Source organism: Balaenoptera borealis, assembly GCF_965194805.1.
Source record: "Balaenoptera borealis genome assembly, chromosome: 21".
Taxonomy (NCBI): Eukaryota; Metazoa; Chordata; class Mammalia; order Artiodactyla; family Balaenopteridae; genus Balaenoptera; species Balaenoptera borealis.
In genome coordinates this window covers 20,100,701-20,120,071 of record NC_138880.1, presented here as the reverse complement: position 1 = coordinate 20,120,071, position 19,371 = coordinate 20,100,701, and the positions used below count along the sequence as shown (strand labels likewise).

Sequence of the window (19,371 nt, the reverse complement as noted above, 5' to 3'; positions counted from 1 at the left end):
AACCTCCGCCCAGATAATTCTGCCACCTTCCCACTCCCTATCCCCACCCCGTCCCGCCCTCGCGGCCCTGCCCCACGGCTAGCGGGAAGCGCGGGAGCTCGCACGGAAAACACAGGTGGCAAGAGGGGGAGTAGGAGGCAAGATCCACTCGGCAGCAGGCCAGGTTTGGGGCCCCAGCTCCGGGCACGGCTGAGCCCCGGTCGCCCGCGGGGACCTGCGTGGTTTCGGACCTGTGAGGTCTCGGGCCTGTGTGGTCTCCGACCTGCGCTTCTACCAGGTGCGCAGGCAGCAGCCCGGGGCGCCGCGTCGCGCGTGGCAACAGGTGCATCGCGGCCCGGAACAGACGCCGCAGGCGTGGGGCGGGTCGGCACTTAGGCCGGGAGCGCGCGCGGCTCCGGGATTGGGACCCGGGAGCGCGAGAGGAGGGAGGGAGCTGGCGGGCGGGCCAGGCCCGCCTACCTGCGGAGCGGAGCCGAGCCGAGCGGAGCGGAGCGCGGCGGGAGCCTCCAGGGCCGGTGTCTCGAGGTACAGCCCCGCGCGTCTTTCAAGTTTCTTGGGGCGCAGCGCCCTTGGCTGCCGCCTGGCCTTTGTCTCCAGCTGCGAGGCGGCGGCGGGCGAGGGGGCAGAGGGGGCCGCGTTTTGCTATTTACAAGTTTCCCGAGCTCCCCGCCCTGGCTGCACCCCCCGCGGCCGGAGAGGCTGGGAGGTTGGGGCGCCCCGGACTCCGGGTTCCCGCCTGGCAGTTGCAGCGGCGGGCGGGGGCGGGAGTTGGCGACAAGCCGTGTGTCCCCAGGTGCAGGCGCTGCCCGCTGGGCACTGGTGGCACCCGGGCCTCCCGGGTGGGCCTGGCGCGACTCCGCCGAGGGTCCAAAGGGCGCCCGGGCTCGGAGTGCTGGTCTCCCGGCTCCCCGGGGGGCTCGGGGTTGGCTCGAGGCGCTGCGGGTAAGTGCGGAGTTGCGTCGATTGCCGCTGCCCAGCCGGTGCGCAGGGGGGATCGCGGGCGAGGGTGCAGAGCGGACCCCCGGAACGCGACCGTCACAGGGTGCCGGACTGGCCCCGAGGGAGGGGGCGGGTATTCTGGGACCTTGGGTGCCAAAGTTGGGGGAAAGGTGGGGAGGCTGCGGAGGGCTGGTCTCACGGGGTGGGGGGTGGGGGCGGGCAGCGCAGCTCGTGCGGAAGGGACGGATGCGGATCACGTAGCTGTCACCTTGAAAGTGACCGAAGGCATTTACTTTAGAGTTAGTTACGCAGACTGACAAGCCCGCAGCCGGAAGCCGCCTACCGGACACTTGACCCGCCTGGGCCCGTCCGGACCCCCCTGGGCCTGGCACTCAGCCTTCCTGCTGGGCGGTTCGCTTGGGCCCATTCTCAGCGTAAGCAACCAGGGCTGAAAAGATGGCATTAATGAGGTTGCTGTAATTCCCAAGGTCCTCTCGCCTGTGTCTTATTACTTCCTGCGGTTCACATGTGCTTTTCTAGCTCTTTAGAAAAATCCACTCTTAACTAAGATCACCTGATTGACTACAGTAATTAGTGGACTTAGGTGTTTACCTACCTTAAATAAATCTTTGTCCTTTTTTTTTTTTCAGACATAAACTCTTTTCTGCTAAGTTATTTATTGATTCTGACTTGGACTAATTTATTTTGGAGTAAGAATGGAGAGATTAATTCTTCATTTAGCCTGCAAAAGTTTTACATGCCCCATTAACTACTGTTTGTTTCAAGTAGTCAGTGTACTAAGAAAAGAAATCCAGTGTGTTTTGTTTTCTTTGTTTGAATAAGGTCTTAGGCGAAACAGGGGAGATGAAAGCATTTGTGTTTTGCCAGGTGATAGGAATTCAATCGTCTTCACATGAAACCTTGAGCCCTTGGGCTGGAGGGTGAGCGTGTTAGGCATGGAGGGAAGGAGGCCGACCATCTAGGAGGCAGGGGAATTTTAAAAAATGAGAGTAGCTCCTTCCTGGGAACCTATGACCTCCTTAGGGAGTTTAGATTCACTCAGATAACAGTGTGTGGTTAACCCTGAAAGGAATTGCATAGTTGGAATTGCAGTTCTGTAGGCAAACCTATTTTTCAGGGATAATTAGGGCAGGAAATGATGGGCAATTTAAACTGAACCAATGATGTCCTGTTTGTATAGTGCTTTACAATGTATAAAGTGCTTTTATTGATTTTTTTTTTCCTCCCCTCAAGTACAAAATTCCCTAAGGAAAGTTAGGCTCTAGAGTGCAGGCTCAGTAGTTGTGGCGCACGGGCTTAGTTGCTCCGCGGCATGTGGGATCTTCCGGGACCAGGGCTCGAACCCGTATCCCCTGCATTGGCAGGTGCATTCTTAACCACTGCGCCACCAGGGAAGTCCCACAGTATTTTTTTTATACTTGCTAACCTATAGCAGATTTACTTATTACAATATATAGTTTATATAAAACTGTATAACTGTAGTTAATACTGTTGCATGATGTTTTCTTTTCTGCTTAACATATCATGAGAAACTGCCCATGTCATTACAGTTCTACATAATATTAGTGGCTACATAATACTACACTGTATAGATGTAACAATTTATTTAACCATTTCCTAATAGCTGAACTTTTCATTTATTTCCAATTACTATTATTAAATATATACTGATGCAACAAATATCCTTTATAAAACTTTATATATCTCCTATATTTCCTTAGGATGGAGTCCTGTGGAATACAGCTGATGGCTCAAAGATCTATCGATACAGAGTGACCACTGCTTTCTAAAAAAAAATGTTTTACCAAAGTTTGTTCCCACCAGTTCCCACTCTATGAGAGTACTTGTGTTACTGTATTTTTGTTAATACGGAGACTCATCCTGCAAAGGAAAAATAATTATTGCCAGCCTTATAGGTGAACAGTGCTATCTCACTATTTAAATTTCATTTCTTTGATTCCAAATGATGTTGAATATAAAAAATCTCTAGTTATTTTCCATTTTTATTCCCTTTTAATTGAATGTAGTGCCCAATTTTTCTCCTGGAGATACTAGTATTTTTCTAGTAATTCATAAGAGCCTTTGATAGTAAACTTTTGCCTTTCGTCATGCAGGTATTCCCCCCCACCCCAATTTTGTCTTTGTCTTACAAAGACAAACACTTAGCTCATGTTTATAGTAGTTTTGACTTATAGAAGTTCTGTACTTTAATGTAGCCAAATCTGTTGACTTTCTCAAAAACAAAAATTTTAACTCTTCTGAATCATAGCCCAAGAATGATGTTTGACCGTGGCACAAGATAACTTTTAAAAGAATTCTCCAGAATTCTGAATTACATTTTTTTCAAATCCATTAGGAGAATCTCCATGTCTTGGAGTAGAGACTGTTGCAAAACAGATTGCTCTGTTGATGAGAGATAGTTGTGCATGGTATGTAACATTAGGAACAGCATTCTTTGAAATCTGAGAAGAAAGTTTTAAATCCCAGGGAATGAGCCTTTCAGATCTGTTCTGTGATTATGTAAACTGGGCTCACAATCCATTTATCGTCAATAGTTCATTTATAGTATTATCTTGTCACAATTCTTCTTTTTATATTCATTATTGTAGTTTCATACTGAATTGTTTTTTTTTAATGTTAACACTTTTTAAAGAATTTATTTTATTTTTTATTTTTTGGCTGTGTTGGGTCTTCGTTGCTGCGTGCGGGCTTTCTCTCGTTGCGGCGAGCCAGGGCTGCTCTTCGTTGAGGTGCGTGGGCTTCTCATTGCGGGGGCTTCTCTTGGGGCAGCATGGGCTCTGGGCGCGTGGGCTTCAGTAGTTGCAGCACGCAGGCTCAGTAGTTGTGGCTCACAGGCTCTAGAGCGCAGGCTCAGTAGTTGTGGCACACGGGCTTAGTTGCTCCACGGCATGTGGGATCTTCCTGGACCAGGGCTCAAACCCGTGTCCCCTGCGTTGGCAGGCGGATTCTTTTTTTTTTTTTTTTTTCCACACACACACACACACACACACACACACACACACACACACACTGTATTTTATTTTTACAAGAGATAAATTAACTGACACCAAGCATTGTAAATGGATGACCACAACAAAAGCAACAATGATTGCAATTACCAAACACGAAACATACTATTACTATGTCATAATTCAGTCCAGTAATCCTCCACTGTAACAGCTCCTTTACTTTGCAGTGAAAATTGATTTGTATATTTTTTGCCTCTGAGTCCTTGTGGGATTTTTTTTTAAATTCAAACAGAAAGTCACAAAAATTATAATCAACCTCATCAGTTCACTCAGTCCCATGTAATTAATTTTTTTTTCATCTTGATCTTTTGTTAGCACTTTTATGAATTCATCAGATTTCCATTAGAGTTCTGAAAATGCTTATTCAGTTCAGCAGTATAGTCAGTTACCAGAAACCTGTACTTGTCAGAGTCTTTTCCATGAATTCCTTGAAGATGAAACCCTTTTATAGGAACATTTTTGCAAAAGCATCAGAGTACACCCAGAACTGTCTGTAAATGACAAAAGACTTAAAAATGACCAGGGTTAAAGTTTTGATGAAAGTTCATAATAATGCAATTGACAAGGAAATTTAGTTATTTCTGAGATATACATTTTAAAGTAATAACTAGAATTATGACATTATACCAGAACATATAAGATTTTTAGAAATTTCATGTAATGTCTGAAACATTTATATTAACATATTTCCATACAAATAACCCAAAGAAAGTTTAGTATTAGTTGGGTTTTTTTGTTTGTTTTTTATACTGCAGGTTCTTATTAGTCATCAGTTTTATACACATCAGTGTATACATGTCAATCCCAATCGCCCAATTCAGCACACCACCCCCCACCCCACCGCGGTTTTCCCCTCTTGGTGTCCATACGTTTGTTCTCTACATCTGTGTCTCAACTTCTGCCCTGCAAACCAGTTCATCTGTACCATTTTTCTAGCAGTAGCCACTGCTCCAGTAGGGAAGCCCCATACTGAATTGTTGATATGAGTCTTTTTTTTTTCTTTTCTTTTTTTTTTTTGTGAATTATGACTGTTTATTTCACATGTCCCCCCCTTTGAACAACCACAACATAGACATTCAAGAAAAAGAAGAAAACAGTCTTCAGCTGATTCAAACCAGTGATACCAAAAGACTCACTATCTGTATTTATACACAGGATAACTATATTCTTAAGTGACCAGAGTTACTCCTACACCTTTCGTTTTCTTTTCCTTACCCATCCTCATCTCTATTTTTTTTAAACATCTTTATTGGAGTATAATTGCTTTACGAGGGTGTGTTAGTTTCTGCTTTATAACAAAGTGAATCAGCTATACATATACATATATCCCCATATCTCCTCCCTCTTGCGTCTCCCTCCCACCCTCCCTATCCCACCCCTCTAGGTGGTCACAAAGCACCGAGCTGATCTCCCTGTGCTATGCGGCTGGTTCCCACTAGCTATCTATTTTACATTTGATAGTGTATATATGTCCATGCCACTCTCTCACTTCATCCCAGCTTACCCTTCCCACTCCCCGTGTCCTCAAGTCCATTCTCTACATCTGCATCTTTATTCAGGTCCTGCCCCTAGGTTCTTCAGAACCTTTTTTTTTTTTTAGATTCCATATATTTGTGTTAGCATATGATATTTGTTTTTCTTTCTGACTTATTTCATTCTGTATGACAGACTCTAGGTCCATCCACCTCACTACAAGTAACTCAATTTCGTTTCCTTTTATGGCTGGGTAATATTCCATTGTATATATGTGCCACATCTTTATCCACTCATCTGTTGATAGACACTTAGGTTGCTTCCATGTCCTGGCTATTGTAAATAGAGCTGCAATGAACATTTTGGTACATGACTCTTTTTGAATTATGGTTTTCTCAGGGTATATGCCCAGTAGAGGGATTGCTGGGTCGTATGGTAGTTCTTCTTTTTTTTTTTTTTAATAAATTTATTTATTTTATTTATTTATTTTTGGCTGCGTTGGGTCTTTGTTGTTGTGCACAGGCTTTCTCTAGTTGCGGCGAGCGGGGGCCACTCTTGTTTGCAGTGTGCAGGCTTCTTGTTGTGGTGGCTTCTCTTGTTGCAGAGCACGGGCTCCAGGCGCACGGGCCTCAGTAGTTGTGGCTCGCGGGCTCTAGAGCGCAGACTCAGTAGTTGTGGCGCACGGGCTTAGTTGCTCTGCAGCATGTGGAATCCTCCCGAACCAGGGCTCGAACCCGTGTCCCCTGCATTGGCAGGCGGATTCTTAACCACTGTGCCACCAGGGAAGCCCCGTATGGTAGTTCTTTTTTTTTTTTTTTTTTTTTGAATTTTTGAATTTTATTTTATTTATTTTTGTATACAGCAGGTTCTTATTAGTTATCTATTTTATACATATTAGTGTATATATGTCAATCCCAATCTCTCAGTTCATCACACCCCCCCCCCCCCCACTTTCCCCTCTTGGTGTCCATACGTTTGTTCTCTACATCTGGGTCTCTATTTCTGCCCTGCAAACTGGTTCATCTGTACCATTTTTCTAGGTTCCACATATATGCGTTAATATACGATATTTGTTTTTCTCTTTCTGACTTACGTCACTCTGTATGATAGTCTCTAGATCCATCCATGTCTCTACAGATGATCCAATTTCGTTCCTTTTTGTGGTTGAGTAATATTCCATTGTATATATGTGCCACATCTTCTTTATCCATTCATGTGTCGATGGGCATTTAGGTTGCTTCCATGACCTGGCTATTGTAAATAGTGCTGCAATGAACATTGTGGTACATGTCTCTTTTTGAATTATGGTTTTCTCACGGTATGTGCCCAGTAGTGGGATTGCTGGATCATATGGTAATTCTATTTTTAGTTTTTTAAGGAACCAGTATGAGTCTTTTCTTGATGTTTGATAAGATATATATGTAATTTAAAATGTTTTCCAAATTAATTTTTAACACTACTCATAAACTATTGATTTGAAGAGGGGAAAAAAAAAAGCCTTCCAGATTTCTCAAACTTGGGTTATCTTTCCATACGATGGAAGCTTAAATATACCCTGAGGATGTTTAAAGACCTCACTAAGAATGCTCTCCATAGGAGCCTGAGTTCCTGCCTTTCACTCCCCATCTTTTCTAGCCTAACAATAAGCCATAGGCCCATATATGAGCTGTGAGGGTGTGGTTGGTATGTGGTGTGTGTTTGGAGGTACTTAGAAATGGGCCCAGACTCTCTGGAGGTAGCTGAACCTAGGAGGAAGTGACCATCACCACTTAGCTGGCAGGTACTTGGGCAGCAGTGGCTTGTGGCCGCCGCAGGAGATAAAGAGTGACCAAGAATGAGTGATCCTACCCTGCAGGAAAAGAAGGATTAAATGGTTTGGTATGACATTAGCCAGCCTGAAATGTGGTTCAGAAAAGCCTGCTTTGATCAGGGTTCTCCAAACTTGGCTTGGGACAGTCCAATATAACTAGGAACTGAGTTTGCCAACTTCTAACAATTTACTTCTAAACAAGTTTTATAAAAGATTGCCCTAATGGTAGTTTCCTTTTTTTTGGCCGCACCATGCAGCATTCGAGATCTTAGTTCCCCGACCAGGGATCAAATCCGTGCCCCCTGCAGTGGAAGCGGGAGACCACTGGACTGCTAGGGAAGTGCCTGGTAGTTTCCTTTTTAAAATGACTTCAGTGTTCTTTGAAACCAGCAGTTATTACTCTTCTGTGTGGGTGGTTATTCATGATATTAATGCATGACTTTTTCTTGTTCACTTGGCTCCAGATGAAAAAGATGTTTCCATTTTGGGGATGACAGATTTAGGGACTAATCTTTACTGTGTAGATAGATAAAATAATACTTCATTTTCATATACCATAAGTAAGTATGCAATTTGTGATTGCCCTGATGTCTAACTTTTACACAATCAAGGAAAAAATGGTTTGCTCCACAAATTTAGAGTGTAAACAAGGTTGAACCTAGTGGTATTTTACTTAGGTAAATAGCTTTCAAGCATTTTAGAAGTACATACTTGCATACAAATCTGATTCCCAAACAGCCTTGTTTGTTCATTAAAGCTAGTAGGTTTTCCTTAGCCTTGTGTTTAAGCCCCATACTGAAGAGAAGTAAAAATGTATTTACTTAAAGATAAACTGTATTTAGGTCTTGCGAGTAGGCCCAGATCTAAATTAATAAATGTTTTTGTGTACACATTACTTACATGAGTAAAAGAAAAACCACACATCCTACCTGTAGTCTAACCTAAAACTTTTGTTTCATTTTGAAGTTGTAAAACTATAGATAGTTTTAAAGGCAGTTAAGGTTTCTTTTAAGGAAACGTTTACTTCTTTAGTAGGGTTGAATAGATTCTTCTTGAGCAGTGAAGGAAGATGAAGAGTGGGTCATAAGTTTCTCAAGCTAGCTGGAAAGGGCAGAGTGGTCGTGAGGAAATTTCTTCCAAGTATTGTCATTTCGTTTGAAATTGTACTGATTTCATGTTTCAGTAAGAGCTGTGCTGAGCTGAAGGGCAGGCCTGGCCAGCCCCCTACTGTGTGCACACAGCAAGAGGAAGAGCCGAGACTAGGAAGAAAACAGCTGGGAACGAATCGGTCTTCTAGGTAAGGTGCCATGGAGAGAGGGTTTTAAAGCCCTTAAATTACCTTATCATTCTTTTAATTCGTGCCTTGTCAATTTATATTTAAGTTCAATGCAAAGAAGAGAAAATCAGTGTTTAGTTTGAGGGCGAATCATTCATAATTACCCTGATCTTCTGCAGTTAACCAAAACATTTCAGGACATTTTGTGTCCTCAGTTGGCACTGAGGATGGAACCCCTCTGGGAGAGAGTCACACTTATCAAAAGAGTAGGAAGGAGAGGTGAAAAAATATATTCTTGTGTGAATAAACATATAGCTTAACTAATGTTTATGGCAATGTTCACGTTTGACTGTTGGTTGTTAACTCATCTTCTATGCTTTTTCTGCATTGGAAACTTGGTAATATTTAACTTGGGCATTATTTACGTACACCACAATTCTGAAGGAAAAGTCAATATTTCTTCATCTTATTTCAGATAAGCAGGTCATATAATGTGTTCAGCAGTGTTCAGTGACAAATGAGAAATTCCCTTTTATATTTATCTTGTAGATTGTCTTGATGGTTTGTAACAATTAATGATTTCGAGTTGAAACTGCATCTTTTAAAAACATAGTTCCCTTGGCTAGCTTCATGGAACAAAAATAGAAGCCAGTATAGATATAAGCAGTCTAAGATATGACATCCACACATGGACTCACCCCCTTTTCCCAACCTCTGTGTCAAGTTGATTGGGTTGTATTTACCAGAATAGCTACCAGTTAAATCTCCCTCTGCTATAAAAAGTCTTTTTTCTTGTGCAGTAAACTGCTACACTCTAGTCATCTTATTCCTAGGCAGATTATAGAGTTGAACCATGTTTGCACACTTCTACTAACCTAACCTAATAGTCTATAATTCAGATGAGGATTTCAGATGTCTTGGTGGTGAGAGAGTAAGAAAGATGGGAGAAATGGGTTACAAAGGGTAAATTTTTTTATTTACCAAGAAAAATGCGCTTGTTTTGTTGGGTCTTCAATCTAGACACTATATGTAGAACCAGGCCACTTATACATAGTGTACAGTTAGGATTATGTTTTTATGTTAAGTGATGAATAAAAGGCATGAGTAACAATCCTTGCTGTTGGAATCTTAAGTTTGATTTTCATCCGCCTCAAACCATGTATTGAGCACTTTCTACGGGCCAAAGACTGTGCAGGGTAGATATGGGGAAAGAAAAGGAAAAACTGCTCCAGTTCTCAGAGGAGTCAGCCAGAAAAGCCTCCACCATTGGGAAAAGGGCAGTTTTGGACAGTTAGTAAGTGTGTCCAGGTTACTAGACATATTCTCTTGAGTCGTTATCATTGTGTCATACATTGGAAATTCTGCTTACTACATTGACCAAATATAGGTAGACATAAAGTTTTTTGACATTTTTGGTTATCTAAAGACTCCTGATCCTTAATCACTCTTATTCTTTTCCTTCTCACCAAAAGATACTTAGCACTACGGTCTGTGGTTTCACTTACTTTCTCTGGATAAGCTTTTTAGTGACTTTTTCCCAGATCTTTTTATTACTTCTTATGAGCTTCTTGAGGATAGGGTCTAAACCTGATGATGCTGGGTAAGATTGTACTTTGAATAATTATTTGTACCAGATGTAGCCTGGAATAAATCATCTAGAGCTCTGAGCTCTGATGGCATGGAAGTTTGAAATTCTTTCTTCAGTTAGTCACAGCTACTAGAGGTCTTTTAAGCCTGAGATATTAATTTCCTCCCTGCTTTTCTCGACTTCCCTCCTTGTCGTCTCCTGGTGCTCCCTCCCCTCCATCCACTGTGATGTACTCAGCAAGCAGCTCGGCCTGTCACTTCATGTCCCTCTGGAAGACTGTACCGTTAGGAGTTAGGGTCCCATAGAGCTGGAAGGCATGAGGCTCCTATTCCTTTGGAGTTATAATTCTGTTTTATTATGAAGTGCCATTCTCAGGACATCTGGCATACCCATGTGCAAATACTTGTACAGAATTAATTCCACTTGTGATCATTTTATTCCATTCTCCATTTAGGCAGACAGTCACAAGTTGACAGTTTCTCGTGAATAGAGACTTGGGCTGTTTCTTGTCTGGGGAAATATGTATTTACATTTTAAAGAGGGATTTAGATTTATTTTCAGTCTGGGGTTGTTTCTCTTAATACCTTTAATAAGATTTGTTTCAGAGTAGTTTTGCATTTCTGTAGAACTTTTTGATGATTCACTAGAATTGCTGGTTATTGAATTTGATGTAGTATTCTCAAGTATTGAATTTTGTGTTTAACGCTTAAAAATTTCTGGTGTTGCTTTATGGAAATATTAAATGACAACTATGCAGAGTGAGTTACTAATTCATTTTAATGCCAGTATAAGAAGAATGGGTCCAGTCAATGAGAAGGGAATGGAGATAGGAAAAATCCTGCATTTCTCTTTTTATAAAAAAAACTTTAAATGATTTTATATTGCAGATGTGACTGTTTTTTCTCTTAGTTGTGACTATTATGTTAGAAAATGTTGGTTACATCTTGTTACGCTGAACATTTAAAATTTATAACCGTATAGGTACATAATCAAATGAAAATTGTTTTCTACTTATATGGTATATGTGGAAGCCTCCAGGGCTGGTTATTGTTTTTTTGTCTCTGCTTGCTCTTGTTTTTATTAAAATTGGAATAATAAAACAAATAGAGGTATTTCAACCTTGAGCTAGATTTTGCTCACCCTGATGTCCATTATGAAACCTTGGGGGCATACTATGTTATAGAACTGGAAAAAATGTTACTGGTATCCAGAACATTTGGCACAAGGATGTACTAGAGAGCGCACAGACTTTGAAGTTAGACCAAATAGGATTCGTGTCTGAGCTCTTCAATGTTAGCTTCGAGGCTTTGGATAAGTTAATTCAATGCCTTTGCGCCCAGTTGCCTCCTCAGGACAGTGGGGATAATACCTGTCTCCTGGAGTTATTCTACCACACTGCCCAATATATGAGAGGTATAAATGCTAATAATTTCCCTTTGTTTCTTGTTTTAAACCTCTTCTGATTCATGGATAGGAAGTTTCATTAATTTTCTCCACGCAATTTTGGGGGTGTTGCTTGGATCCTCTGGTGCTGTCTGTAGGGAATTAAATTCCAGAAACAGGAGCCTGATAACTTTCCCTCTTCCTTAAAAAGAATTGGTTTATACCAGTACCAGTTGAGATTATTCATTATTTATTCTTCAACTCCACCTTTGTTACCTCTTGGTTTTCTTGGAAGTTTGTGTTTAGGGGAGTTGCTGATTTTTTTTATATTTGAGCTGTATTTTTTTTTTAAATTAAAGTAGATACTTTCATCTTTGCTAAAGTCTGTAAATTATGTTGCCAGTTTGCTGTCAGCACATTCTAAAAGCACTCAGAATTGAATCATCACTTTGAATCAGTAAAGCGCTTGTGGATTTTAAAGTACTGCCATCCTCTGTTCTAATTTTTAACCTGTAACTTAGTCCAGCAACATTCATATTTGAGAGTTTTGGTTTTAAAATGTTACCATTAATATATATAATTATTGAGGTAATGCTGAATTTTCATCTTTTGGACAAAGTGAAATAAAACAGCACCATATGTTTTTGGAAAGTAACTTGTAAGTACGACATTAAGGACGTTTTCATTCAATTATCACATCAACCCTATGAGGTAAACAGGGCAGGTTGTGAGAGTTCTGTTTTATACATGGGGAAACTGAGAAGCAGAACTCTTTGGATAAATGTTTTGTATTATGATGAGTAAGTTATGGAACCAGGACTAGGACCCAGATCTTCCCTCCTGGTCCATTCCCCACTCCAAATAGGATACTGTTACTTGACTACTTCTAATGCCATAAGAAGTAATAAATTACTGTTGCTAGGATTTTCTTCACATTGCTGCTGCAGTGGGATCAAAGGCACATGGTAGTTTGGAAATGTAAAATTTCAGATGACATAGCTTAGAATTATGGTTTGTTGTTTTTCCATTTTCTAGCCACAGAACATAAAACAGAATGTTAAATCTTGTAAGCCATTATGATTAGTAGCAGAAATGGAAAACTGACAGTTACAGATCATTACAACAGTATCTTACATTTCTATAAGAATTTATAGTTTTCAGACTGCTTTTTCAAAAAGAACCTAATTAGATTCCTTTGAACGATCATCTGAATCATTTGATTATAGAACAATACATTGTAAAGTATACCCATTTTACAGATAGTAATGCAAGGTCATGCATGTTGAATAGCGACTAATATTTGTTTTTCTGAAACATTTTTTTTTTTCCTATGGAAGTTTTGAATCCTATTTCCTTATTTTAAGCTACATAGAGGCAGGTAATTCTTGGGCAGATGCAGTTAACCCCAGGTAGAAATTTAACTAGGAGGTGAGGCCTGTTGTCAATCAGAACTGGGAAGAGAATGTCCCATAAAACCACAGTTACGCCTTGGGTATCAACCATGGTTTCTAGCCCTAAAGGTCAACAGTTCTTATTACCAAAGTGACTTCTAAGGAATGTCTGCTGTTAGGACTTGGAAAGGAGGCCCCTTCAGGGAGGTTGGCTCTTCCTTGGGCTGCCCCTGTGAGTTACATGTGTACATACATTGACCTTCTGTTTAGGCACTCATATTTGCTAGTGGAAAGCCCAACACAGATAATCATTCTCAAGTAAAGGCTACAGGAAGTCGATGTTTAATGAAGTTTGGGAGATAAAATGTGAGGTGCTGACTTGTGTAACTGCACCCACACATAATGACACACACACACACACACAGTGACATTTTTCAGTTGGTCTTGGAGTGATTCAAATGGAAAATTATTTCCTTTTCGCCAAGTGGACTTTGAAAGGATATGGCAAGTGTCTGAAAGAGTCTAAACATGTCCCTGTTCATGATCATTTAACACTTTCAGGAAAAGATTTTATTTTAGCTTTGAACTCTACCCTGCGCACCTGGTCTATGCTTATTTCCCTCAAACAGCCTGGGCTATTTTTTGGGTAATTTCTTTAAGTAGCTGTACATAATTCAGAAATGAAAAGGATGCACAGTTTTTACATCAAATCGTTTCTTTAGCCCAGTTGTACAAAGCTTGACAGTGGCCTTTGATAGACACTATGTGTAAATGGTGGTTAGGTTTTAGTTATTTTACTTTCATAGAGACAGTCCCTTCTGTGTTGGCTCAGTACTATCCTGAAACTTTGGCTTACTGTTTTAACTCATTCTTTTTACTGATTTTCATGAAAAGGCTTACTTTTTGATGGGATTCTGAAAATTATCTACACCGTGATGTAATATCCACAAAAGTAAGAATTTAATTTTGTTCACCTCCCTTATCAGGAATACTTAGAAGAGTGCTTTATATTTAGTTGACCCAAAAAATGTTGACGAAATGCTGACTTAGACTGAGAGAGAATATTTTAGATTCTTGGGGGTCTGTTGGTTTGGGTTATAAGCACCTGGTACATGGTCCTGCTGACCCGCTGTTCAAGGTGACTGTTTAGGTCTGAAGCTATAGTGCCCTATAGGGTCATGGCCAGAGACTTACTCCTCTAGGAGGGTCAAGGTGAATATGTTACAGTAAAATGTAAAAATCTCCATAAGTAGAGCAGGTTTGATGTCCATAAGATCAAAGATGGTAGTGGGCATAGTCAGCCTTCAAGGTTTCAGTTGGGTAGGAAGGGTTAGTTGGAATGTAGATTATAGAACAAGAACCAGGAAAAACATCTCCCCCCGCAGCCCCACGGAAAGGCATTTTATTTTAAATATAGCAGTGAGTACATGTCAATCCCAAACTCCCAGTCTATCCCTCCCTCCACCCTCCCCCCCTGGTAACCATAAGGTCATTCTCTAAGTCTGAATCTGTTTCTGTTTTGTAAAGTCATTTGTATCATTTTTTTTTTTTTTTTAGATTCCACATATGAGTGATATCATATGATATTTGTCTTTCTCTGTCCGACTTACTTCACTTAGTATGATGATCTCCAGGTCCATCCATGTTGCTGCAAATGACATTATTTAATTCTTTTTAATGGCTGAGTAGTATTCCGTTGTATACCATATCTTCTTTATCCATTCATCTGTCAGTGGACATTTAGGTTGCTTCCATGTCTTGGCTATTGTAAACAGTGCTGCAATGAACATTGGGGTGCATGTATCCTTTCGAACCATGTTTTTCTCTTTCTCTGGATATATGCCAAGAGTGGGATTGCTGGATCATATGGTAGCTCTATTTTTAGATTTTTAAGGAACCTCCATACTGTTCTCCATAGTGGCTGTATCAGTTTACATTCCCACCAACAGTGTAGGAGGGTTCCCTTTTCTCCACACCCTCTCCAACATTCGTAGATTTTTTGATGACGGCCATTCTGACTGGTGTGAGGTAATATCTCATTATAGTTTTGATTTGCATTTCTCTAATAATTAGTGATGTTGAGCATCTTTTCACGTGCCTCTTGGCCATCTGTATGTCTTCTTTGGAGAAATGTCTCTTTAGGTCTTCTGCCCATTTTTTGATTGGGTTGTTTGCTTTTTTGATATTGAGCTGCATGAGATGTTTGTAGATTTGGAGACTAATCCCTTGTTGGTCTCATCGTTTGCAAATATTTTCTTCCGTTCTGTGGGTTGTCTTTTCATTTTGTTTATGGTTTCCTTTGCTGTGCAAAAGCTTTTGAGTTTAATTAGGCCCCATTTGCTTATTTTTGTTTTTATTTCCATTACTCTAGGAAGTGGATCAAAAAAGATCTTGCTGCAATTTATGTCAGAGAGTGTTCTGCCTATATTTTCCTCTAAGAGTTTTATAGTGTCCAGTCTTACATTTAGGTCTTTAATCCATTTTGAGTTCATTTTTGTGTGTGGTGTTAAAGAATGTTCTAATTTCATTTTTTTTTTTTTTTTACATGTAGCTGCATAAGTAGAGCAGGTTTGATGTCCATGAGATCAGACAAAAATGGTAGTGGGCGTAGTCAGCATTCAGGTTTTCAGTTGAGTAGGAAGGATTAGTTGGAAAGTGGATTGTAGAACAAGAACCAGGAAAAACATCTTTATGTTCCAACCTGAATTAATGGATGTGTTCTGGAATGCATAGTGCTGTTTATTAGCCATGTGATCTGTGGAAAAAAATTTTTTTAATTGAAGTAAAATTAAGTAACCTGAAATATGCTTAGCTTAAGTGCACAATAATGAGTTTTGACAAATATGCACGTGTGGAACCAACACAGTAATCGAGGTATAGAACATGTCCATCACTCCCAGAAAGTGCTTTCAACCATGCGAACAAGTTGCTAAGCTTCGGTCATCAGTAAAGTGAGGATTATAATAACGCTTGCTTTACAAGGTTGTTGCCATTATAAGAGTAGCAAATAACAATTGTGTGTGAGTTAGAAAGTTTCCAAAACTTTCATGTAACTCTTAATCCTATGGGATGGAATGTTACTGTCATATCAGTTTTTACAGATGAGGAAAATGAGGCCAAGATTATTTTTGGCTTGATCAAGGTGGGTAACCCAGTTACCAAGTAAATGTGGGAACTCTCCGTGGGTGATGCCTGCCCTCCGTGTCTAGGCAGCTATGGGTCTGTAGCTGTATAGAGCTACCAAATGTTAGTTGATTTTATTTCTGTGAAAAGGCGAGTTCGGAAAGAGATCAAGAGTACACATCTGAACTGAGTTTAGTATCCATTGCTATTTATTAACTGTGTCTCTTGGGCAAGGTACTAACTGTCTGGAAACATCAGGTTTAGCATCCAGAAGGGGTGGAGGGATGGGAAGGAGGTGACTGTCATGGGACCTGTCTGTCCTACTGGGCTGTCAGCTGAGAGGGTGACTGTGAGAACACTTTGAGGACTTTCAAGTGCTACATGCCCCTGTTGTTGTCGTTACCCGTGGAGGAGGTAGCTGCTTGCTCCCCCGTCCTGGCCTCACACGCTGGCTGACTGTGGGCAGACAAGTAGGACTTGACAGTGTGTCAGGGAGAGGCAGTTCCCACTTGTCGGTTTCTCGGTGCCGTGAATACTGTGTTTACACAGCGTTTTCTGTCTCAGGTCTTTCTGCCATTCAAAAGCCTCAGACAGTTTTTCAGCTATTAGGTCAGCCTCACTCCACAGTACTTGTCATTTTATTTGGAAAGTGTCTTTAAAGAGAATTCTATTTTGATTTTCTTTCTGAAAAGTATACCCTTGGTACAAAACAGTATGCGTTGGTTTGAGGTAGGTGAATCCCTAAGTAATCCGAAGAACTGCAGGGTGTGTTCTGGCCTGAACAGATTCTCTGGTGCGTGCTTCCGTATTCCTGAAGATGAGCCATTCCCATCATGTGTTTAAATGCCAGTGATTAAACATAGCCCTTAACTTCAGGACTTAAATTTGGTCCGTGCAAACATCCTCTTCAAGGCTGTTCTCTTAAGGATTGTTTCCCCCCCCCCCCCCCCCCCGCCCAGTACACCCACTCCTGGGATCGTTCTCAGTCCTGGAGGAGCGTTATAGCGTCATAACATCACAGCAACGGCTGAGGGTTGTCTGGTCCAGGTGCTGCCTTTCAAGCTCTTGGCCTCTGCAGAGGCAGCTCCTCAGGGTTGGTCTTTAGAAGCCTCTGTCCATGTGTATCCCATGGGGCTTTTTTATTTTTTTTCTTTTTTAAATAAATTTATTTATTTATTTATGGCTGCGTTGGGTCTTTGTTGCTGCGCGTGGCCTTTCTCCAGCTGTGGCGAGCGCAGGCTACTCTTCATTGCGGTGCGCGGGCTTCTCACTGCGGTGGCTTCTCTTGTTGCGGAGCACGGGCTCCAGGCGCAAGGGCCCCAGTAGTTGAGGCTCGTGGGCTCAGTAGTTGTGGCTTGCAGGCTCAATAGTTGTGGCTCACGGGCTCTAGAGCGCAGGCTCAGCAGCTGTGGCGCACGGGCCCAGCTGATCCGCGGCACGTGGGATCCTCCTGGACCAGGGCTCGAACCCATGTCCCCTGCATCAGCAGGCGGATTCCCAACCACTGCGCCACTAGGGAAGCCCCCATGGGGCTTTTTTGTGTGCTGGCTTCTTGGCCTCTGTCTTGGCTTCCAGTGGAGGGGTAGAGCATACGCTGACCCTTCCGTGAGGGGTCCAGGGCCTTTCTGACCCATTGGCCGTCTCAGCACTTCCTTTTGTGTGGGTCTTTCTGGCCCCCCTCTTCGACCTTCCTGGAGAGTCTCCCTGTAGCCCAGCCGGCATCCTCGCTACCCTGCCCGCCCTCCTCTTCCTCACTGCCCTTTTCACCTGACTCAGAGGTTCCTTGCGAGAGTTTATGAACCAGGTGTGCTTGGTGACAAAATGTCTACCGTGATATACTGAAGTGGAAAAAAAACGCAATGTACTAAGATTTTCATCAAGCTAATTTATATAATCTAAACTGAAAGAATGTTCTTTACTCTGCAATTATGTACTCCCTTCATTTCTGTGTTAAAATGCCCTTTTATAATGTGTTGGTAGTAGTAAAAAGTTATTTTGTCTGAAGTATCTTTAGTGACAAAATTAAAAGCTGGTTTCCCCAGGTTGTCTCTCTAGATTTTTGGAGGGGAAATTTTACTTGTCCATAAAATCCGAAAGGCTGAGAAGCACTCATTGGGCTGTTGCTCGTCTTCAGCCCGAGCGTCATCTTCTCCAGGGAGCCGTGCTTAATCACGCCCTCCAGACCGGCAACAGTGGAGTCCATCCCCTGGGTTCCCTTAGGCTGTGCCACTTCTACTTTTTTTTTTTTATATTTATTTAATTAATTGATTTTTTGGGTTGCGCCGGTTTTAATTGTGGCTTGAGGGCTCCTTAGTTGCGGCACGTGGGCTCCTTAGTTGTGGTACACAACTCTTTAGTTGCGGCATGCATGTGGGATCTAGTTCTCTGACCAGGGATCGAACCTGAGCCCCCCGCATTGGGAGCGCGAGTCTTAACCATTGCGCCACTAGGGAAGTCCCTGTCGCTTCTACTTTTGCAGTTTTTGTAATTATTTATTTGTACTTTCTTGTCCTAACTGAACTACAGGCTCTTTGAAAACAGAGACTGTCTTCACCATTGTGTCCCTAGCAGAGCTGCTGGCACATGGTAGGTGAGTAATGAATTTTGTTGAATGAATGACAGCTCTTTTAGTAAAAGGGCACTTTATAGCAGGGATGAGGAAACAGGCAGGGTGGTGTGTGAAGTAACTGACCCTCACTTAGCTTCTTGGGACTGTTCTAGTGCTCTTGTATGGGTTTTTTGTTTTTTGTTTTTTGTTTTTTGTAGCTAATTGGAAGCTTTGAATATAATAAAAATCACATAAGGATTATTTCATGCCTTGAAAGTCTCTAGAATTAGGAGAATAGTTCTAAGGAAATTGGTAAGGTTTAGATGGCTAACTAAAACATCTTACATTTATATGTTGGTGGGGAACAGAGTTATTCTCAACTGTAAATGTGGATTAAGTTAAACCACACTGCCCTCTTGCTTATAACAGCTAAGCTAGGAAGTTAGTATCCTAAAAGAATGATGTTATTTTATATATAAAATATATTAAAATATTAAAATATTTTGTACAGGGGTTACAGCCATGCGGAGAAAGGCATGAGTGGATACTGGAATTCTTCACTTAAAAAAAAAAAAAACTAGGCTATTGAATTTCACAAATTATTTTGTGAAACAGTCCTCTCCTGTTTTTAAGTACAAATCTTCATTGCGTCCATCTCTGCTTTTAAACTCCAAGCCGGCCTGCCTTTGCCATCAGGGCCACAGGTCTGTGTAAAGGGAAGCAGTGGTCCTGGCCTCAGTCAGTTTGGAATTAGTTGACCACAACTGGGCTGCAGGTTGGCGTTGAGGCT

General features: G+C 41.6%; 1 protein-coding gene across 1 annotated transcript in view; it reads left to right on the top strand.

Moving 5' to 3' along the window:
* Positions 1-390: 390 nt before the first annotated feature.
* Positions 391-19,371, top strand: part of MTUS1 (microtubule associated scaffold protein 1) — a 161,293-nt gene continuing 142,312 nt past the window's right edge. Inside the window, 2 exon segments of the mRNA XM_082374787.1 lie at positions 391-525; positions 8,456-8,569. The gene's annotated coding sequence lies outside the window, so the exon portion shown is untranslated.